Below are 25,381 nucleotides of genomic sequence, written 5' to 3' on the forward strand. Positions count from 1 at the left end.
TCATTAAAACTAAATCATACGAGTTATAAATAATCAATATGGCTAACAATTTCTAATTTTAACATTTCAAATAATTATCTGATTATAAATTAAACTAATGAATGTATAATTATTTTTTTTAATGTGAGTATTTTAGTTTTACACAGTTAGGAAGCTCTATACACTGCCAACACAAAAATTCTCCTGGAGTTGTCTTTCTTTTGTTAGTCGCAAAAGAAGGCGAACAACTAAATAAGAACAAGGTATTTTAAAAATGAATTCCATCATTACATTAGTTGTTTAATTATTACTTACAGTAATGAGAGTTTTATTAATTTTTCTGCATTATATCACATTCAACATTGTAATAAATTTTTGTACTGTTCTGTACAGTATTAATAATTTATAAGTGTAAGGTAGCGTGGCCGAGCGGTCTAAGGCGCTGGTTTTAGGCACCAGTCTCAATGAGGCGTGGGTTCGAATCCCACCGCTGCCAGTAAATTTTTTTTCTAGTATATTTATTTGTAATCATTAGCTAACAACTCTTTTTCTTAATTAAGAAAAATATGAAAGAAGACTTTTTTGTACAGATATTAACACTTTTTTATATCTTCTCAAAACACATGTAAATGAAGAACATTTCTTTCTTCACTGTAGCAAATTTACAAAGGATTTTAACTTTATCTCATCTAAAGAAAACAGTTTACAAAATTGTTATAAATAAATATTATTCTGGATTCAAAATTGAAAGAATTAGATAAACTAAACTCTCTTGGATTTTTTTTTTTTTTTACAAAAAGCATTGTCATAAGTTTTAGGAATGTGGTATAGGAAAGTATGGGATTACATAGGTAAAGGAAAGACTATTCATAGTTACGAGTTCGTAAATGTACGTCAAGAAAAGAATGAAAATTGGGTTGTTTTCCTTGTGGCAAGTTCCTCCCCTAAGTATCATTGATCATAACCCTTGACCTTGGCCATAACTTTTGAACATTTGGGCTTTCATATTCCACATGTTTATTCATAGGGACAAGTCCTTTCCGTTGGAAACAACATTTTTGATCTCTTGACCCTTGAGTTTAACTTTTATTTGAGAATCTTTAACCATATACGTACATGGAGGCAAATCTTGTTTGGTTGGTTGTTTTGAAAGAAGTATGGTGCTAATGAGAGAACATTGTTTTGACGTCAAATGTGGATCTTGTATAGAAAAATATAATTGATAAATAAAAGGATAATTGTTATTAAAAAGGTGAAAGAGAAAATGAAAATCAAAAACTGTATTTATTTTCATTTAATATAAATTTTCAAAAAATTATTATATTTAGACATAAATAATAAGACAAAGAAAAATTGCACATTTTTTTGCAAACAGTATCATATGAAATATTTTAAAAACTGGTTAAAATGCATACTTCTAATGCTGAATGTTCCTTAATACTTCCTTAAAAACATAAAATTTGAGTCTCTTTGAGAAGGAGTTATTGCCCTTGTCAACATTTTCTAAAGATTGAATAATTGATTAATTAAATGAACAAAACATATATTTTTATTTAAAAGTCTTTTACATTACAATATTTATCAGTACACCTATTAAAAAGCATTCATCCAAAATATTATTAATTTAAACTAAAAATGAAAAATAGAATGCCATGAAGAGAAGAGAATCTTTAACATGGAGTCAATCATGGAAACGTTAAAATGTTCGTTTCATAGAATTTTGACTTTTCAGTAACGAACTGTTCATGCATCTGCCGTTTGGGATGAAAAACATGCGCTGTTAGCCATAACAATCAATATAATGTCTGTGTTGTTTTATATTTTATCTCCTTTCATCGGTGCATCTTTAATTGAAATGAGTAATAAATAGTTAACACGTAACAGAAATAAACAAACAATAAAAACTCTAAAAATTATACTCAACTGCCATTGTTTGCGGAAGCTAGCGACTAAATTAATCGGTTCTGACAATAACTTTTTTGTGTTGATACTAAACGTGGTTACATTTAACGACCGAGTTAGTAAAACTTTAAGCTAAAATTAAGTAAAATGGATATGCTATGAAAATAATACTTTCCTCTCTAGTCAAAGAGAATTTTTATCTATCTCTCGTTTCGCTGTGGTTGAGGGAAAATCAGCATGGTTCAATTAATAATATTTTTTTCTCGTTTTCGAGTATGCAAAAAACATGTTTATTTTGACTAAAGCAATCAAGCATTGAGATTCAAAGAAAACAACTTCAACATTGATGTTCTTGGCAATAAATGCAAAAACACATTTGCGTTTGATAATGAGTTGAAAATTCTCATTCCGCACATGTTTATGTGACATTCATAGCTTTCAAAATAATTTAAAGTAAATGCATGTCATTTATGGTTTTTTTAATAATGCTCAAATTGTGCACGTAGAATGCAAATGTTGTAAATTGGTACATCAAAACTTACTTCTTTCGCAGAGAGAGAGATTGAGATTATAATATCTGTTACACAAGAAAAAGGAGCTTTTCAAAGGATCTTCCTTCAAACGTCTTTTAATTGAAATTAATTTAAAGTCTAACTTAACACCTGATGTCTTCTATAAATAAAGGCAAGCAAGGCCAAAGTACTAGCTTGCTTCATTTTAGAGTGTTTTTATAAAGAAAAGTACAAGTATAAGGTTTCTAATGTATTAGGTCAATTTAATAAATCATTTTAAGCTATGGCGTTTCTTTTACTGTTCTGCAATAAATTTTATTTCTTTTTTTTTTCTAATTGATGTTAATTAAAAAAAAACTTTTAAATATGATTAATTTGTTATCATAATTTATTTTAAGCTTTCATAAAATATCCATATAGATATCCTTATTTTCTTAATAGAATGCAAAACCTTAATATACTTAATTAACGGATGTAAATATAAAAAATCAAACTATAATCCTCGCCTTTCAAAATTTACAGGCACCATTTGAAAAGACAAACTATACAATGATGATCCATTTTGTCTGTCAGATTGAGGAACTTTCATTGATTTTTCCTCCCAACGCCCCAAATAATTCGGTCAGAACTATATACATTGTCTTTAAAGTAATATATGTCAAGTGTTAAATAAAAGTGATTAGATTTATGATTTAGATAATTGTTTTGGAAATCTAGTTCTTTTAGAACTATTTATATTCTTTGAAAAAAATAAATAAAACATTACTACATATATATTTTTGTACTGAAATTTATTTTTTTTGCATTATATTTTTTTTTTTACATGTACAAGTAAGACTACAACTTGTTTATGTTTTTCATGTGAATTGGATTCTAAAGAAGGGAACATTCATGCATGTATGTAATTTCACTTGCACATGTACATGTATACTGTTTGGGGGAAACAAGTGATAGGTAACATGAAATAGGTGAAGATAACGAAAAGTTATTGATATCAGAAAAAAAACTCCAAAATAATACTGAGTAAATATGTGAACAGGTAAACTGGGCATTAAACACATACACTGGAAATTCCAGAGGTAGCATAAGAGGTTCTAGGATGAGTAACTACTCCTGTCGACTGGTCACACCCGCCGTGAGCCCAGCGATATTGATCTGGAAGACGCAACATTTATCAGTATACTGTTAAATAGCATAATTAAAGACCCCTTTACTCTCTCTCTTTTTTTTCTTTTTGAATCGGTCTTTCAATGGAAATACTATCTTTTTTTAACTTCTAACCTTTTCTTTCTGGGATCAACAAAATTTTTCCATTACCTTGTTTTAAAAAAATTGTAAACTATTGCAAGTGGCTTAAAAAAGAATTTTTAAAATATTGTATCAATAAAAATTGCTTGGTAAAGTCATTAAATATATCAAAAACAGCTTTAAAAGACAAAAGAGTTGCATTATTGTGCATATTAGAATTAAACACAGGAAAAAGTTGTATCGATCCTAAATTTTAAAAGAAAAAATGAAAAAAAGCGTGTGGGAATCCCTCAAGTGAAGCAAATGAAGGTAATAGCATAATGAATATACATTGTAGCACAGGAGTTGGAATACGTATAAATTTTACTGAAATTTTAAATTAAAAAAATAGCGTTATTACTTAAATACATGTATTACGTACGCGTATTTTTATTAATTTTACTTAACGATTTGATAAAATTGATAAGTATACCACCTCTCTTTGATACAGTAGAAGTGCAATTCCTTGTATATTACCCTTCACCAGATGTTATAAATACATATAATTTTGTTCCTTCAGTATGCAGTATATATTGAAGTGAGTGTAATTAACATGCTAAGAACTCTTTCACTTTTGATTGCATCAAAAGTATTCCTTTATTTCATTATACATGTATGCATATAAGCAGGGTAAACAACTGAGTGTTGAAATTTTAAAAAAACAACGTTTTTTTATATTTATTAACCATGTCTTACTTTAAATTAAATATTTACATGTATATATATGTACAGAATGCAAAATTGTTTTGCCTTTTATAATCTTTACCTAAACAATCTTTTGAAGACAGCTTTAAAGATTGTTGTTTCTTTTAAAAAAACATAGACTCGATCTCCATATTTCCCTGCAAGAATTTCCAGAATAATGTTCTAATCTTATGGGTTATTTTTAGCCTACCTCCAAGACGAATAACTATTTCAACAAAACTAAGATCCGCTGCTATGACATGCGAGCAATTACAAATACATGTGATTGGAAAAATAAAAAGCATGTTTTTTAAAGCGATTTAATTAAGTCTCTAAGTGATCTTTGTGGTAATATTAAGAAGAACATGTTTTGGTACGATTGTTTACACAGAACTCATGATAAGAAAGCTGACTTTAGCAAGTTAATGATTTGCTGACGAACATAAACTTACACCAAAACTAATATCCTAGTCATAAATTTTGTTTTTTATTGCCTGTCTGAATTTGTGAATTAATGTGCCAATATCTACAAGAAAATTGTTTAAACAAATACACATCTGGAAAGATTCCTTTTATCAATCGCAGAAACTCGGAGTTATTCACTGAAGAAGAAATGTCTTAATATAATTTATTAAAAGCTTCTTATGAGCAACACCCATTTTGCCTCAAACGCATTTTAAACCAAGTCAGGTGATCAACTGTTTGAATAAGGTAAATACTCAATGATTTTTCTAGGAAAGAAATTTTTAAAATAAGATTAATCCTCTTTCACATTTTGACAGTTTTCTCTTACGATTCCCCAAAACAAGTCATTGTCTTTTTTGTATCAGCTGATTTAGAATAAAACAACTTTAAACGACTAGAAAGACTGAGACTTTTTACCGATAACTTAAATTCTGGGTAACCTTTTCCGCTGATACTCATTCATACATACTGTAAACCAACTTTTATTCAGGATGACTTTTTTCGCGATTTACCGGGGATTAACTAGTTTGCGACGATTAATTTTCGCCTTTTTGGATCTTGATTTAATAGACACAGAGACTTTAATGACCGGTTCGCAGCGAGAAATATTCGCGATGACGGGACTCTCTCTAGTGCCTGTGTACATTTTCTGTCAGATCTTGAATTACTAGTATTAACTTTTGTTAGACCTATAAAATGTCATCTCATCCGAAAGCTTTGCTCTTAAAGAAAGCAATACATGTAATTTGTAATTTATTTATTTTCAGGATAAACATCCTATTGCATATTACAAACTTTACAAATATATTTACATACGAATAACATATATTTTTTAAGTAATGAAATGAAATACTTAGTATATGAAGTGTAATATATGGAGAAAACAAACTTCAAAAGTTAATAAAACAATACAAAATAGAAGCATAGCAAACACGGACTTTTAAAACATCAGAAGTTGAGGTCAGATTGCCATGGAGGAGTGAGCATCCCCTGCCGACCGCTCACAACTGCCGTGTGCTTTTTGTCATGATCGGGAATTAACGGAAAATCTGTTGTCAATTCAGTGTGGAAATAATAGCCATACAACTAGTATGAAAAACGTCAGTCATCAATTGATTCAATGATAAATTAATTGTATATTTTCGATGACAAGGTCATTGTATCGACCAAAGAACTTACGAAATGATGACTTTAAACGAGACTGCTGATATTCTTCTTTCATCAACTTGTTTGTCAAAACTGTACCTCGTTTTAGAAATTTAACATTTAATACTAGTATTCAAATAGGAAACAGATGTGTCTGACTCTGTGATATCTTTTATCTCAAACTCACCGGTATATATCGTATCGACATTAGAATGCATGGAAATAACCATGGTTGATTGACAATACGTCGTCCATATATCTAAATGTAGCGTAAAAGGACACAGCACGGGTTTTCATCTTCTCACATATAAGATTTTGGATAAATTCTGCTTCATATGAGTACAAAAATACGAGGGGTGATCAAAAAGTTCGCGAACTAATTGAATTACTTCCATAAAAGAAACAATATTTGGTTTTAATGTTGATTATATTTTAAATTTGTCCTGGCCAAGATTTTGAAAACCACCGTTCTGTGCATAATTTAATTTTAAGATAATTAAACAACTTTTCACAAAAGTAAAATTGTGTTGCTTTTTATATTTCTTTCCATGTGAGTAATACATTTTTATGCAACGGAAGTGATTTGTCAAAAAGCGAGGGGAGGTAATAACTGATACATAGATCTAGCAGCCATGATGTTTGTTTACATAAGGTAAGAACGAATAATTGTTTAAAGTTGAAGGTACATTTAAAAATTAAATCTGGAATTTTCCATGGATTTTTCAAACTGGAAATGAGGGAATTGCAAATTGGATATGACGATTAAGCTGGTCGTCAAGGGGGTGTGTTCCCATACCAAACCAGATTATACAAAATGTTTTGCGTTCCTTTTTGGAAATCAACCACTGAGAGGCGAGAATACAAACAAAATTAAATTATTTGATTATATCTAAATATCGTCACAAGTAAAAGGACACAGCATGGGTTTTCTTCTTCTCACTTACATGTAGAAGATTTTGAATAAATTCTGCTTCATATGAGTACAAAAATAGGTCTGCTAATAGCGGTGTGCAATTGGTACCAAAGGGAAATTCCAATAGATTTTTGGAGGACATGGTCTTCAAAAACTACATAGGTATTTTCAATCAGAAACTCAAGCATCTTTTTGATAAATTCAGAGTACTTGTGTGTGCAATCAGAATGATTTTGAAAATGCTTAATGATAAGGTAAGTAAGTTACAAGTTCCATTTTTATTGAAAAGAAAGCAGCTGTCAATAACTTCAAAAAGCATGGACTTTATTTTATCGTAAAGAATGATTGTGTATAAAGTTGAAAAGTCGTAAGTTTTTAATCTGTTGATTTTGTAAAACTTTTTAATTTTAAGTTATCCAAAACTTCTTTGGAATTTTGAAGTACTCACATCTTATTTACATAATTTTTCTAATATACTGTTACACAGTACTCTTGAAGTTTCTCCTTCACTTCTGTGTATATCTTCGTGAGAAGTTATATGAGTACTAATGGTTGAATATTTGGAACTGGCTATATACATGTATCATTGTAGGGATTTTTATGTGGTTTTGGAATCCATTACGTTATAGATATTATAATTTAAATTTATTTTGTTTGTTTGAAATGTAAAATCAATTCAAAACTGACATGTGGTTTTGAAGAATTTCTTTCTTAGAAGGGGAACTATAGGTAAAAGTTGGATTACCACTTGTAGAATTAAATCCAAGTTCTTCTTAAATACAATTTATATAATGAGACTTTTTTCACTTCTGGATTATTGAATACAGAGGGATAGATGGCTTTCATATTGCCCCTCGATCTTTTAATGCGCGATTGTAACATAGATCTGAAACATTTAATCCATTCTGACAAAGTGTCAACGTCTTCTTTTTTATACATGGCCCATCACCTGGCGTAATCTTCTACAGTATCCATAATGTTTTATGAAATTCCGACACCAGTTGAACGATTGGGGTTCCATATATTTATTAGGACCTTTTCAAATTAGTGATCAAAGGTCCCCATTATTACCGATATTAATTTTATGTCACAAGTAATTATACTTATCCAGCAGGACTATAGATATAGGTTGAGGAAGAACATGAACATGACGGAGGATTAAGTTTCAGATATTCGATATCCAGGCCATGTAAAGAAAAAAATGAGGATGTGGAAAAATACAACAGTAATAATGCACAATATATAGTTTTACTAATGTAACAAATACAATATGAGGGGTTGCTCCAATAATATTTAAAAATATTTAAGAGATAAATTATGTATTTAAAATGATTTCATGTTTTCTCTATATCTGTACGGTCGCCCGCGTGGCGCAGTGGTTAGAGCGTCTGCTCTAGAGTCGCAAAGTAAGGAGTTAATCAGGTTCGAATCCCACTGTGGGACGTGGAGACCGGTCCTTCGGATGATACTGTATAAACCAAGGTCCCGTGTAACAGTAGGTGTTGGCACGAAAAAGATCCCTCCCTGTCCTGAGTGCCGAGTATAGGACAAAATTTGCAGCTCTCCACCGGCAAGTGGTGGCGTCTCCATATGAGTGAAAAATTCTCAAGGGGGACGTTAAACAATATACAATCAATCAATCTATATCTGTGCATGATTTACAAATATGACAAAACCTTCGGTCTCTTGGGATATCTATGTGCTGCCAGTTTCAATGAGTTGTGTGAGGACAAACGAATCTAGAAATGCATCTCATAAGCAATTTATGAATAGGCTTTACCAAGTAGTATTGTAGACAGAAGTTACCTATACTATTCGAGTATTATATATTTTACCCTTTCATTCTTTATATCCATATTATAGATTATAAACTTCATTCCATGTTAAAATTCTTCATTATCCGCTGATCACAAGATATAATTACTTAAATTCATGCTGATTCTTCTTCATTACATGCTATATTCTTATTTTCATGGACTGTTCTTTATTTTTTGTTGATACATCTTCATTATTTGCTTTTTTTCTGTTGATACAGTGTATTTTTTCTTAACATAATGACATTTTGTTTATGAACGCCAATACAATGTTTTGTTTTGTTTTGTTTTTTTGTTTTGTTTTTTTTTTTTTATTGTATGTAGATATGTAGATATTTTGATATAAATTGCTGACCCCCCTTTTTTACCCTGATAGTTTGACAATATAAGCTTTCAAGATGTATTGGCTTTTGTGTATTGTATACTGATATTATTTTGTGGTAATAATACAGAAACTCCAACATATAATGTCAAAGTATCAGCATAAACTTAAGACTAATCAGTATAATAGCGAAGCATCATCACATAATGTTCATTATGATTATTTATCTTCATGTAATAAAAACGTATCGGCATATAATGAAAAATGCATCAGTTTTATGAAGGAGCATATATAATCATATAATGTCAGAGTATCATAATGTTAGGAAGAAGTATCATATAATATAAAGACAACGTATCAGCAAATGAAAAAGCCTACGTTTAAGTTTAATAACCGCTACGGTGCACGTGTGTGTGCAAACAAATTTTTAAAACACGCAAACGCATGTTATTCAATTTGTTTGGAAACACTATTTTAGTTGAGACTATGTTTTGCTAAAAAAGATTTAATGCTTAAGTATAATCTTCATTATACAACTGAAATGAAATAAAACAATGAAGAAGATTTATGACGTAACGTGAAATATAATCAGCATGAAACAAGGATTGATTGACTATATATTGTTTAACGTCCCTCTCGAGAATTTTTCATTCATATGGAGACATCACCGTATGCTGGTGAAGGGCTTAAAATTTAGACCTATACTCGGCACTCAGGGCCATTGAGCAGTGAGGGTTCTTTATCGTGCCAACGCCTACCGTGACACGGAACCTACGTTTTTAAGGTCATATCCGAAAGACCGGTGACTTTCACTTAATTCTAGTGCCGAGCGCTTGGAGAGGAACAGTCACTACCTATGTTTACGTCTTAGGTATAACGCAGCACTGCGAACAAGTATCGAACCCGTGCCTCCCGACCACGAAGCGAACGCTCTACCACTATGCTACCGTGACCGGTAATGAAACATGGGGATAACGAACAATATTCGCCCATAAAACAATACAAAATAGGATCAGAGCAAACACGGACTTAAAACAACAGAGGTGGGATCAGGTGCCATGGAGGAGTGAGCATCCCCTGCTGACCGGTCACACCCGCCGTGTGCTCATTGTCATGATCGTGAAATAACGGAAAATCTGTCGTCAATTCAGGGTATAAATAATGGACTAACAATTGGTATGAAAAACGTCAGTCTTCAAATGACTCAATGATAAATTGTATTTGCTGACAAGGTTATTGTATCGACCATAGAACTTGCGAAATGATGACTCTAAACGAGACTGTTGACACTCTTGTTTCATCAACTTGTTTGTCAGTAATTTACCTCGATTCAGAAATTGCTCATACGTAGAGCATGCTCTTGCGTATCGAATCAACTGAGATATATACACTCTGTATGTAGGTGATGAAGGTTAATTGCTGCATAAGTAAAGAAAAGTTGACGATAGAAAAGTTAAAGTCGTCACGTTTATCATATAACTGTTAGGTTACCATTAACGTCTTTTTCAAGTAAAATCATTAAAGGTCAAGTATAATATTTTTGTGAAAATTCATAATTATTCATTATTTTCAGCCTCTGGAGCAATATGAATGACATTCTGAGGTCTATTTATTTTTTTGTCACCAATTTCCATCACTAATAGTCGTTCAAACTTACCTGTGTGACAAGTGCATCATTTATTGTAAATCGCTTATCTCCCTTGTTGCGTGACGTCATCAGAGACAGCGTGAAATAGGAAGTTAGGAAGTGCATGTGGGCTTTTAACTGCACCAATAAATAGGAACAAGACATGAGTATATATTTAAATTCTTACGCACCTGAAATTGAGGGAAATATGGACATTCAATTTAAAAAGAGATGGTTTTGAGCCCAATAAACACGAAACGTTATAAATATATGCGACATTTTACATAGACCAGTTTAGGCTACATTTTAGTTAATTATAAATTATCTCACGAATTTCTCGGTTTTATTTCAAATTTAAATTGCATTTTTCAATTTGACAGTTTAGGTATTTATATCTGCAATACTGTTTTGAGGGAAAGTTTTTTTTTATTTCAGTTACAGTACTCAACAAGATCACAAGTACCTGACGATTGGTTCATGTACTTTGCCCCTTCCCCCCTACTGAAAATAAAACTAAGCAAAATATACATGAATTCTTTGTCCGTCATACCAATAATTAATACTTCGATATTTTATATTTTCCGCTTTTGTCAAGTTTTAGAGATTGGCCATTTACAGGGGCAGATCCAGCAATTTTTGAAAGGGGGGGGGGGGGGTTCCAGGGGTGTGTCCCTCTAACCCCCCCCCTTACACACTCTCAGGCAAAGATTCACACACACATGTATGGAAAAATATAAGATTGTGAAAAATAATATCTTTGTTCTACGTCCTTTTTTCTTTGAAAAGGTACCCCCAGTCCGTATAAAAAAAAAATTAACACATTTAAAAAAACTACTGAAGCCTTAAAATTGAATGGATTTGCAGCATTTCCGAAGAGTAGAATGAATTTTCTTAAAGAAATTGAAAATCCTTTTTGGGTTGGGTATAAAACAATGAATTAAATTTTAGTTCCTGCATAAGATTTATTTAAAAAAAAAACGGCACCTTCTTGTATATAGCCAACACAGCCAAATTAAGATTGCGGGAATCTAATATCAAATTTAACCTCGCATGTTACATATCATATATTAGATATATATAAAAATAAGTAGAATATTTTCTACCATTCACTCATAAAAAGTAATAGTGAAGGTGAATGGAAAAACTAAATGTGTGAGAATCTATCTGTTCAATACATATTTAAGTTAGACGTACAAATACTTATTCTCGGGAAACGTTTTATCCCCCTTCTTTCTCTCTTTCTCCATTTGGTAAAAAATAAAGGGGGGTTCCAACCCCCGGTACCCCCTCTCTGGATCCACCAATGATTTACATTAGAGCATGCACTCTGTATATATACATGACTGAACATTACGCGGCGCCAAGTCAAAAGTACATGCATTTCGGCGTAAACCTCTAACATGCTGGAGTAAAAAAAATACTAGCAATTTTCATATAGGCTACTGTGAAGGAACAATCTCTAAAACTTGACTGACAAAAAACGGAGGGTGTGGTATTAAAGACAAGGAATTGATTATCTGCCAAGTTATATCGTGTCTAATAAAAAATCTCAGTTGGAATGCGGTATGTCCCGACCCCCCCCCCCCCCCCCCCCCTCTAAATTCGCCTCAGAAAATACTTACTCAAGAATGCGTTCATTTACTTCCAGTTGTCCCTTTTCTAGAAAATTTTTATATTAAAATTGTTCCCATTACATATTTATTCAAACAATAAAACCTCAGTGTTCATTCACGCAAGTGATTGATCCTCAATTTTCTGCCCGCAGTTTTGTTTTCCTCCAGCACTTATTTTCTCGTGTGCTGGCGTCTTGACATAGTTACAACAAGAGCATATGAAATCAGAATGTATGCTTAAAATAATTTTGTTTTCTTTTTTCTAAACTAAGTTAGGGTGAAATAATTCATATTAAAATATTTTTAGAGTGAAAGCGCTATGTGACAAAGATTTTCAGACCTGTATGAAGCAATTGATATCCGTTGAGGGGGACAACAAAATGTTACTTCGGGAGGGGGGGCAAATAAAAATTACTTGTTACACATAAATTAAAACGGTTCCAGACAAATGTTTAGTTACCACAGGTGCTTAGGGACGGGGGAAAATTCATACCCTCTGATACTAAAACAGAACGTTCTGTTTTAGTATCAGAGGGTATGAATTTATAAAAGGCTTAAACTAGCCTTCTTTCCCCTTAAATTTTGGATTTTTCGGTTGTAATACTTAATGAATATATCATAGAAAAATATTATTTTGAGTAAAAAAACCCACTGGGGTATTACCGAGGAGGGGGGGGGGGGGTTCCAAGCACCTGTGATAGCTACATCTTCGGATTCCCACAGATGATATATATCCGACGATGACATAATTTCTGTTGTTCTGTTCATTGTTCATTATAGTATACTGAACATAAATAATCGCCGTGTGCCCGGTTCAAACGGCTATGCAATGTAAAAAAAAGAATTGTATACTTTTTCACTATGTAAAAGTTCTGGTCCTATATGATGGATAAGAAACAACACATAAAATCAATTTTCCGCAGTTAAATATTTTTTGCGGAAATATTGAGCACACTCAGTAAAAGGCATTAAATACAAATGAAATGTATGTACATTCGTTAGCTTCTGCGATGATCCCTTGTCAGTTGTGTTATTTTAATTTCCACTTTCACCCTTACCATGCTTACCTGCTTCGGACGAAACAGAATTGGTCGAAGAAGAATAATCAATTTGCGTACTTTCTTGACTCAAATATACAAAGCCTATTCTTAACAGACATATCTACGCATAACTCTGATATATCAACATTTCTGTTCCCCAAAATTTGCCATAATTTTAGATAATCTGAATCACGAGCACTTTTTACTATACTTATGTAACTAGATTTTGTCGAGTGTCTCTAATGACGTCACAAAAAGGGGAAGTAACTTTATTGATGAACGTTATTTTTAGCGATAATTGAACAGGTAAATAAAGAAAACAACGAGGTTTAAGATTAAACGAAATTTGTAATTCCTTCTTTTTAACCATTGTTTACAACATATATTATATACAAGTATACAGTGTATCTATTTCCTTGATATTTGACCTTTAATTAAAAAAATATACATATAAATACATTTGCTTTTTATGCAAGTACAGATTTTTTTAACAAAGAATTCATGCATAAACTGCATGCTTATTTCAATTTCACTTAAGTTTCATGTTTATTTAACTGCGAAGCAATTAAAAAACGATTGGCTGAGTATAATAGCATTCTTTATGCACGTATTTGCTGTAGGTAACTATTAAAGTAATCAGCATACTTCAAATATCTCTTTAAATAATATTTATAGTAAGATTATTAGAGAGAAGTTCATAGATTAATGATTTGTAAAGTATTGACATTGTTTTTATTTACATCTCTTTCCGCTCTTTTCCATTAAACGCAAAATAAACAAATAGGCAAAATACATTAAGCATTAATAGTTGACGTGTTTTTAAAATACAGCTACTGTATTACTAAAGAATAAATTACCAAGGCACTTTTTCTTTTCACAAATGTTTTTAAGTATGATGCAGATAAGGTTGATATCAATGTTTTATATTTTCCAATTATATTCAATGCGCGCTAAAAAGGTTAAAAACAGAATAAATAGTATATATATATATATATATATATATATATATATATATATATATATATATATATATATATATATATATATATATATATATATATATATATATATATATATATATATATATATATATATATATATATATACTTTTATTCACGTCTGAGGTAAAACAGAAATATATTACATGGCGTGGAGAGCATACTTTGAAATATAATATATATGTTACCAGGAAAAGACGTAAATCTTAACTTAAAAATAAAAGTTAATTATAAACGTGATGATTTCATCTTTTCTATCATCAACTTTCCATACAGATATTGCAATATAACTTTCTCATCTATGAGGTTAATGTTTCCTGATTGTTTTGATACTCAAGAACATGTCCTACATAAGAGCAATTTCTTAAGCAAGACCAATTATTGACAAATAAGTTGAGGATATCAACAGTCTTTTCAAAGTCAACTGAAGGAAAAATTCTTTGCTCCATTCAATGACGTTGTCAGAAAATTCAATCTATCATTTAGTCGAATGCTGAATGGCAGTTTTCATATACACTGTTAGGTCACTATTTAAAGATTTAAATGTTGGCGGATTTTTCCGAATGACTGATCATGACAGGGAGTTCAATGCGATTGTGACGGTTCGAAAGGGGGTGCTTACTCCCTATTGGTATCTGATCCTACTCTGATATTTTAGTGGTCTTTGATTGCTTTGCTCCAAATTTGTTTTTGAGCTTGATTAATGTTTATTATCTCCAAAATGTCAACAATTTGTGTTTCCCATTTACATAATTTTCTAAGTTGTTTTACCATTAAGTTGTTAAATGCTAGTATGTTTTCTTCAGTGTAAGTATCAGCTGTAAAGAAAATGTCGAATTCCTAGGTATACATTTTTGTCACCAGGAAGTTTGCCACATTTGTAACAAACGATTAACAATTATTTTGCATATTGTTCTCTCTATCTACAAGAACTTTGTATTATCATCCAGATTTTCAGATTCAGAAGAGTCCGATGTCTGATTTTATTTTTATTTTTTGGACTATGCCAGATTAGCACAGTTCCTAACGATGCCAGTAGACATCACGCAATCTCTTCTATAGAATTAAGTCGTAAAAAGGCAATAAAATTTATACTTTTCTATTACCTCTACGTTTATGACTCATAAAAAAATGGGATAACTGTATTGTTAGTTAAACTTAAATTGAGGTGGCAAGCGTTATTAAAATAAATGATCATGATATGAAGCGAGATGAGGAAAAAAATATTCGGGTGACAATGTCACAAGACTCGTGCATGATGTCGAACCTGATGCAAAGATAAAGGGTAAGTTCAGCTATCATTGTTCAAGACAAGGCTGGGATTGTTGAGTATGAATAATTCATATCCTGTTATTTCTATTTTAATACAAAAAAGTAGGAAGGCTAATCGTGATAATGATTTAATTTGTATATATGTTGCACCTTTGGGATATGTGCTTGATATAACTCGAATGATTTACAGTACGAGTTTAGGGACTTAAAGCTTGTTTGAATTTATTCACAGTTATCATCTACACAGTCTAATAGGTATTTTTCTATTAAAAGTAGAGCCTCCACAATGGTGCGAACAATTGTATTAATCGTACAGAACTAAATCACCCTGAAAAACAGAAGACTTAGTACAACTACCTTTTTGAACTATTGCATCTTTTGTCATTAGCATACAGTGTGTTTCACGTTTGTGTTTTTAAAGCAAAATTATGCCAAAAAATTATCGAAACTTAAAAGCTAGATTACGAAAGCCCAGAAGGCTCATTCGAGATTCAAGGTTCGGAATACGAGATTGAAATTCGAATTCGAAATTATCGAGATTCAAGATGATTAACCAATTCCCAAAAGGCTCATTCAAGATTCAAGGTTAATACAAAATTCGAAGTAGGAAGATCCAGATTAACCAATCAGAAGCGGGTTCAAGATTTGATAACTCCCCTTTATTATGATTTTACTATCAAGAAATCGTTTAATATATAAATGATAAATAAGTCATTTAATAAAATTACAATGCAAGAAAGAGTTTTATTTATATAAGAAGGAAATTTAAATAATCATTGGGTTTTTGATCAGCAAGATATACTTCAATTTATGTTATAGCTTCTTAAATATTAAATAAAATACATATATCAGGAATATATATATTTTTGTATTGTCTACTTTGTTTACGGGGTTGATGACACATAAATAAAGTTATGAATACGTGGCAAGTGTCTAAAGGTTAACAATAACCCCACCCCTACTCACTCCGCCTGCCCATTTTTCCAATCACACTGAAAGGATTGAAACTTGAAAGACGACGTAGTATTAATAAAGAAAAATCCCGTTCGTTTTCCTGATAGAGGAACTACATAAAAATTAAGTATTTAATTACTTATCTTCATCTAAGGCTTTGATTTCTTGAATTAATTAAAATTATATCTACAACACAGCTTGGCGATATGAATTGAAATAAATGCGGCATTTATTTTATCTTATATCAAATAGTAGATGAGTCTAAATTAGATGCAGAACTATATAGCGTTATGGTGTTATATATTTTAGTCTCTGGCCAAAGCTTTATGGCCAAAGACTAAATTATACTCTTTTAAAACCTTATATAACGCAACAGTTCGATACAGAAGTCAAGTCTCACTGCACAAATGTACCATTTATAAATGTAATGAAATATATACCCTTAAATTATTGTGCAGTGTAGATACGATTCATAATATTTCATATCTAATAATTAAATGCAACATTCTCCATCAGCAATGATCTGATATAATTAAATTAGTTGACCTACATTTTCATCAAATCAACGATAAGATCATATAATATTCCATATATATACGTATTTACTACTTTGTTAAATTAGAAAAATAAGATTATTGATGTATTTTTCAAAATGTAATCCAAATTTTATTTTTATTTTGTTTTAATACATAAAACATTTTTTCTTGCATTATCATTTTAGCAAATGATCCATTTGTTATAAATATATTCAACGATTTCGTAATAGTAAAAACGTAACAAAGGGAAGTAATCAAAAGTTGAACCCGCTTTCGATTGGTTAGTTTGGATCTTGAATTTCGAAAGAATTTTATCTCGAATTTTGAATCTCGTATTTCGGAATGAGCCTTCTGGGCTTTCGTACTAGATATCTAGTTAGAACAGTTTACGTGACGGACATGGGAAATGTTTTGATCTATCTTTCGACTTTGAAAGATTTCGTTCTTTTAAAACCTTACAGGGTAATTTCCTGGCATCAATCATTTTTGACAATGTAACTATCCGCCACCTATGTTTTAACTAGCTAATTCTGCTACTTAGAGTGAAACTGACAGCCAAGTCTGATGTAAGTATCCTCCAGGCAAAATAGTCCTGATTCTATAGTCCGTGAATCCCCCAATAACCAAACCTATTTTCCTGTCGATGTATTGTCATATGTCCATTTTATCCAAAAATTTCATTGGCTTATACGACTTGAATTTTACTAATTAGCTGACTCAAAGTCAGTCCTGGATAAAAAATAGACCAAGAAAGATATTTTTTAAAAGAAAAGATGACAGATATAAAGGTACTATTTTCCACTTGTTAGTTTTTTTTCTCCTTTTAATGGATAATATGCAAATAAGAATGAAAAAAATAATTTCAATTCTCATGATTGACAGGAAGACCAAAATGATTCACGAAAACTACAGAAAGAAACACTCCTGAAATGTGTTCCAAGGAAGGAAGTTGTTATTAGGGAAATAACAGGTAACTATCTTTAAAAACACATTATCATCCATCTTCATCACTTCGGATTATCCAAAATTTTTTGCAGAAATAAAATATCATTAAGAACTTTTTGTTAGATTATTAAGCTGATCTTTTCCTTCATTAATTTATCTTTAGTACCAGTACATGTATAGATTCTTATTTTTAATTTAAAAAGAAAAGGGTAAATTAGCTTTTTTCACGACAGAAAGGTCAAATATGCTTCATAAAATAATACTCTCCAGAATGGTCTGCCATCTTGCTTGGATTTATATTGTAAAATATGAAGCTAAACAGTATAGAATAAAAAAGTACTTCGTTACCTTTGGTTTTTAAGTTTTTCAGACCGATTCAAAACTAAAAGCTAACAGCAAAAACATTCGGCCATGAGAGGAACAATTAATGTTTCAATCACTGATGGTAATTGTCTCATCAGCAATTTCATTGTATAATTTAATTGTAGTTAAATTTACAGTCTATTTTTAACCACAAAATTTCTTTGTGATGTGTCATAAAACCATTAATTGCTTATATGGAACAAATATTGATTCAGAAGAATCTTTTGTTATTAAAAATTCCTGCCTAATACAAAGGTAAAAAAATATTGTAATTCATTGTAAATTTTGTGTCGGGTATCTTTGTTATAAGAGCAAGACATCTAGGAAGACGTTTGTGCTAAGTATCTATTACAAAGGCGCTTATTGAAATATTGGACTATTATCTTCCTTTTTAATAATTATTTAAGTCCGATTTTCCTCTGTCAGTTTTCTATTTTTTCCCATTTTTAATTGAATATTACAAAAATCTGAAAGATAAGAACTCTAAATTACATGTATTTATAGCCTCGGGTACTTTTGTTGCCCTTATTCTAATGGTATTGATATTATGTAAGGTCAATGATCAAATTATTGAAATATGTTTTCTAGAATGGTTACTGCTCATATTTTTGAATTATGTTTCATAGCATTTAATTATTAGAAATAATTCATGACTTTTAACACATGTAATATTTGTAAAATGGTGTTGAAAGATACATTCTACCTTTACATTGTAATCGATATTGCAAGAAATAAAAAGTTTTGAACAAAAATGAATAATTAAAAATTTCGTCCAAATTTCCTATGCATTACCATTTATCGAATTTTGTTCCTGTATTTTCTTCAAATTATAAAATATTAAATTTTTAAATTGATCTTGAGTTAAAACTTGGTTATTTTATCCATTTAGAACAATTTTAGATATAACATATTATACTTTATAAAATTTCCTTTCTGTTTTCTGAAATTTTTCTGAAAGCAGAGCAAACGTTATCCTTGTTTTCCGAGAAAAACCCTTTGTCCATGATTTTACCAGAAAACCCTCGTATCTATTGTGGAATCATTTTAATAAGTGAGGGTCAACGTTCGTGGACAAGCAAAGTTTTCTTGATACGCGGGGGGGGGGGCACAATATTTCGTGGGTAATTCAGTTATATAGAAAATGAAATTAATTAATATGCGTACAATCAATTGTTCGTGGATAAGGGTGGTCCAACAATCAATTGTTCGTGTAGATCATGTAATTTTTGTAGAAGGGTGGTCCATGAATTTCACGAACATTGAATCCCCTCAAACATTGACTCCACAGTATTTTATGCTATTATGAAGTCTTATCACGGAACACACAGTCAGGTGGTTTGTCAGATGGAGAAAAAACCTCTGAATCTCCACAGTGTACAAGCCTTCTCTCTCTCTCTCTCTCGCTCTCTCTCTCTCTCTCTGGCAGATTTTGCGTGCAGCTTTAACGTTCATTAAAGCATTGAATTGCTAGACATGATTTTTACAATGCATTTTATTGATAAAAAATTAGTTATCTTGTTCATCTGCTCACACCCCCTCCAACAAAGGGAAAGATGGTTAATTCAAGCAATTACATTAGCGAAGAAAATTGCTTTGTTTTTAAGATCACCACAACCTACCTTCAAGTTATAATAAGACGTTTAAAGTTGCGGAAAATCCTGAGTTATTTTATGGGGAATAAATTACCAGATATGAATCATGTATGCAATGTAGGGTTTTTTTTTCTTCCGCAACTTATATTAAAACAATTCTGATACTTTAAATAAAAGAACATTTTATTGTTTTTATTAAGGTTTGTATGAAAATCATTAAAAATGTTTCGGTATGTTAAGTATTGTTTTACCTTGATGATCGTCATTGTATATAATTCATTGATTGAAAAAGCACGCAACATAAAGGAATCTATAATAGGGATGCTTAAGGACAGATGACACAAACAAACTTTTGTCAAATAATTTGAAAATAACAACTTGGGTCATGTTTAAATAAATAAAATGAATAACTTTCCCCGCGCAGTTTTTAATTTTTTACTCAAATTTCGACAAAAATGGAATTTAAAGTGAAAAATATTTGTATAGATTAATAAGGATGGTTTCAGAAGGGTAGACTTTTAAACATTACAGAAGGTTTACAATTTCTTTATATTCTAGAAATTGTTATCTTTCTTACCTGATTATTTTTTTGAGTCGGGAAATTAAAAAATATGAAGTTATATTTGGAAATGCTTTTAAATCTAGTTCATTTGTGTGCAGGTGGATAACAGTGAAATTTAATTACTTAATATTGAATAATTTATATCTCTTTTGTTTGACTCAGTCTCGAATATTTACTATTGTTATTATTTTTTGGCTTTAAAAACTGTATTGTTCCTTAACTCATCATAATATTCGTGCATAATATGCTTTCAGGTAATACATAATATATTTCTATTGAGAGAATAAGCGGGAACTGACACCCGCCAAGTCACGTGACTTACCTCTGGAAATTATATTTAGAATGGTTATCATTGCCTGTAGAACAAATCAGATTTCAAATCGACAGGGAATTTATTGGTTGTTGTTGCAGTATTTAAAACCACATAAAATATTTTGTGAGGGATTTATTTATACTACATAACAACAATGAGGTTTCAAAGAAGGTGAGAAAATAAAATATTTTCAGTCAAACTCTTTTTAAAAACTTTGTCATAACATTATATGATATTGTGCTTGAAGCATTCGAAATATCGATGTTTGTATTTTTCTGCACATCTTAGACATTTTGATTATGTTAACGTTTAAATATACTATTGTCAAATTCATGACCATGCTTTAATTTGATCAGCACCTTTTTAAACACCTGCTTTTAATTAAATAAAGTTTTAGCCATGATGAGAGGACGCAAATATTACAACAATAACAGGAAAAACCAGCTGTTAGAAGTTAACTTTATGTAGATTGTATTCTCTTTAGATTCTTTACACTTATTCTTCAAAGTTGGAATTCATAATAGCTTTCTCCAAAGATCCTACTTTTTTCCCAACACATTTATTTTAAAATCAATTTTTTTTTAATTTGTCCACCAAACTCATAGAATAAATGTTTACATCAAGTACAACCTCTGCACATTTTATTATTTTAGATAACAGATTAAAACTGTGTCATTCAATCAAAATAATATCTTTTCGGCATTTTTTATATGGTTGTTAAAATATATATTTGAGTTATTAGTATATGGATTATAGTGCTGTGTACTCCCATCCTAATAAATCTCTACCTTCATACAATTATACTATTTCCTAAGCTGTAAGGATACTTTTTTACATATGTTCCCGAAGTTCTGAGTTGATCATAATTTACCGATATACCGAATTTCAATTACATTGTTTAATAACTAAAGTGTCTTTTCACGCCAGAAATTATGTCTTACGTTTAGGTCCTTCAAGAGAACTACACTTTTGTGGATAACCACCATACTTAAAGATTTTTTTTTTTCAAAATCTTTACTTGCCAAACATTTTCATAAAAAATATCAGTTAAATGTTCTATGAAAACATTTTTATTTTCAATGAACAAAAAACAAACAAAGATATAACCCTCATTCACCACCATCCCCCCAAATAAAATTTTGAGAGAAATTTTAATATCTACATCTTATAAGTGAATGATTTCAATATATGTAAATTTAATACATACGTTTAAGCAGACACTCTTTTTAATGCAGCAATATTTTACAAGTAAGCATCATTTATAGACTTAAAATATCCAGTTCAATGAAACGCTAAAAATGATTAATGAGCAAAAGCGCATTAAAATTTCCATCCGTGTGTCACATTTGTATAACAAGTATTATATTTCAATACATATATTTATTTTACATGCAGTAATACTTTCAAATGCTCTTGACATGTCTGTATGCTTTTTGTTGTTTAATCTATCACCTAGTGCCATATAAATTCTACAATCTTATTAGATCTTTATAACCGTGTCCTTTACCGGAAAAAAAGAGTTAACTCTTAATAGAAATTATTGATTTCTTATCTTCATTTCATTTTTTTCTCTGTTGAACGTAGGAGGTTAATAAAATTTTATATAATATTAATTTGGCCTTGATTTTTTTTTCACTTGGTAAAAAATCGCTTTGGTATTATAAAAAAAATAATAAACTTAATTTTAAGTGATACTTCACTATAAGGAATGTTTTGTAAGGGTTACCAGGTTACCTCAGATGCTGTGAAATCACGAGAGGGGTTATTTTTGCTGTTTTAGAAACATGGAGAGACCCATATGTATAAGTATATGCAATACTACTATATATTCTCCAACCACGAAATCTAGTCCTCACAAAACAATATTTTTTCCTTAAACCTCGAAAATTTTTACCCACGAAAGTATGAGATTTTACAGCATTTTTCAGAGAGAGAGAGAGAGAGAGAGCAAGAGAGATAGAAAGAGAGAACAGCACTTTATATTTGAAATAGATACACTGGTTTATTGATTTATACTTGGCGCTTTGATACATTTTTGTATCGTATTGTTCTGTAAATACCTTTCTTTCAATTCTATCCTTCAACGTCAGATCAGTGAATTTGACGCCGATTAATTTTGATACCCCCATTACTTTCCCTGCCTTCATAAAAACTAATTGATGCTCCAAATTAAAACCATTTTATGACTCGAGGAAGAGAGATGGCTTGCTCTTTGACAACTGACTCTCCGTAGATAATAACACCCGTCTCTTTGGATGACTACTGTCATTGATAGGCAATTTATGTCTATTTCAGTGTTTCTAAAACAATAAAGAAACAAGTTTCTCTTTACAATGCTTGTCAGCTACTTAGAAGTAGTTCCTTTCCTTCTGATACAGGGGTCTTGAACAATAAGGTTCCAGCGTGTACGTATAGAGCTCACATCATCTGAAAAGAGAATATGTTAAGTGGATGAGAGGGAACGTTGTTTGATTGATTTATGTAAAGTATTCTGAAAAGACGGATGGAGAACATCACACTTTCAACATATGCATAGCTTAAAAAATTGTCACGATTTCTGAAAGAAGCCAGAATTTCTTTGCAAATAAATCTTTATCTCTGAAGGATATTTTTTTCTGAATTGTCAACAGCATTTAGAGTTGTTTAAGGAATATTATTCAGGTTTTGATCTTTAATTCATATACATGTAAATTTAATTTATCAATTAATAACTTTCTGATCATAACACGGATGGACTTTGAGCATTTAATCACTTTAAGTGTAGACTTTCTATCCTAAACTTTGTGACATTTATTTAAATGAAAGTTACTTTTGCAGAAGTATTTATCAGAAAGAGAAAGAGATTTGTAAGTTTCACAATGAAGGTGTTCATGAGAAAATCACAACGAAGATTTTCCTCTTGAAATGACTTAGAGAAATGTGCGTTCGAGTAGAGAAATGTTGTTTGCGTAGAGGTAATATCAAATTAAAGAAAGACCTTATTTTTGAGAATAAACCATTTCTTCTAATCTTTTCACTTTAGCAATGTGTTATGTAGAATGCTTTCAATACACAGGTTGTTCAAAGTTTTTAATTAAACCCTTACAACACAACAAAACATTTTATTGATTTTTGCTTTTAATTAGTTTTTTTGTTTGAAAAATGGAGGAAGAGATAAAAAAATATTATAGAGCTTTGATTAAATTATAAATATAGTTACCTAGATTTCATGCGGAGCGGAATAAGGTCATAAAATAGTGTGCTGGCGTTGCAACTTGCTTTAAGCCAGGATTAATAAGTAATAAAATATTGAATGATAAATACCTAACACTGACGATACTATCATTTTCATTATCTCATGAATAAGAATTGCTCATCAAACAACAATAAAACGCGATAAACAGTCAGTCTTCGGCGAGTCTTAAAATGGCGCGGATTTTCAGCTTATATATCATAAAGATTCCCGCTATCTGTGATATCTGTTGCTTCGACGTTCATTTTTATTATAAGTACAGTAAAGTACCATTCTTACAGAAACAAGAGGAGGATTGGAATTTATATGATTTTCAGGACCTCCAACGGTAATTTTACTGGGTTTATTCACAATCTTTTAATAACATTCGAATATAAAAGTCAGAATTTTTTTGTCTTTTACCTCTTATGAATCAATGAATCTGTATAATGGTTAATTTCATCAGTCTTGGATGCAAGTTAGTTTATTATTTCGAGATTGAGTGTGATCAAATGAATGTTTGATATAAAACTTTGATTTGACTTGAACATACAGAAGTATAAGAGCAGTAATTTATTATTGTCTTCGACTTGTTTAAATTAAAGATCGTATTGATACTTACATATACAATAACAATTCTTCATGAATAATTTGAGGCATTGGATATTACACTAAAACAAGCGCATTTTGAACTGCAAAGTAAGTTTATGTATGCATTGAAATGGATACATAGAACTTCCAACTTTTTTTTCATTTCTTTGAATAAAATAGAAGATATCTATAGTGTGTTTTACATGTAATTATAACAGAAGATATCTATAGTGTGTTTTTACATGTAATTATAATTAAGTACAGATCATATAAACAAACTTTTGTCAACAATTTTAAAAATAACAATTTGGGTCATGTTTTAATGAATAAAATGAATAAGTTTCACTTAAGTTTTCAATATTTTAATTTTTAATTCAAAGTTGCATAAATATGGACTTTGAAATGAAAAAAATATTTGTATAGAATAATAAGGATGGTTTCAGACGAGTAGAGTTTTGATTACGACAGAAGGTTTACAATTTCTTTATATTCTAGTAATTTATTATTTGCATCATTTGCTATGAAATAAGGTAAAAAAAATATTTACCAATCCAGGCATCCGTTTTTTGTTTGTATCAGTCCTTAAGACAATTTTGGCTGTGCATTTAAACAATTTTAGAACTCAATGTTTTTGAAAATGAAATATTTGAAATATTGGTCAGTGTTCCTTTTCAAAGGTTGTGTCGATAATGGAAAAAAAAAAATTAGTAAACCATCACCAAGCGCCTGAAGATTCTGAC

The 25,381-nt window shown here is 30.6% G+C and overlaps 1 non-coding gene across 1 annotated transcript; it reads left to right on the top strand.

Moving 5' to 3' along the window:
- Nucleotides 1-394: 394 nt before the first annotated feature.
- Nucleotides 395-475, top strand: Trnal-uag (transfer RNA leucine (anticodon UAG)). Its single transcript has one exon. It is a non-coding gene; the product is annotated as a tRNA-Leu (tRNA).
- The last annotated feature ends 24,906 nt before the right edge of the window (nt 476-25,381 follow it).

Source organism: Saccostrea cucullata, unplaced genomic scaffold, assembly GCF_032062105.1.
Source record: "Saccostrea cucullata isolate Sc308-1 unplaced genomic scaffold, CSIRO_AGI_Scuc_v1 ctg908, whole genome shotgun sequence".
Lineage (NCBI taxonomy): Eukaryota > Metazoa > Mollusca > Bivalvia > Ostreida > Ostreidae > Saccostrea > Saccostrea cuccullata.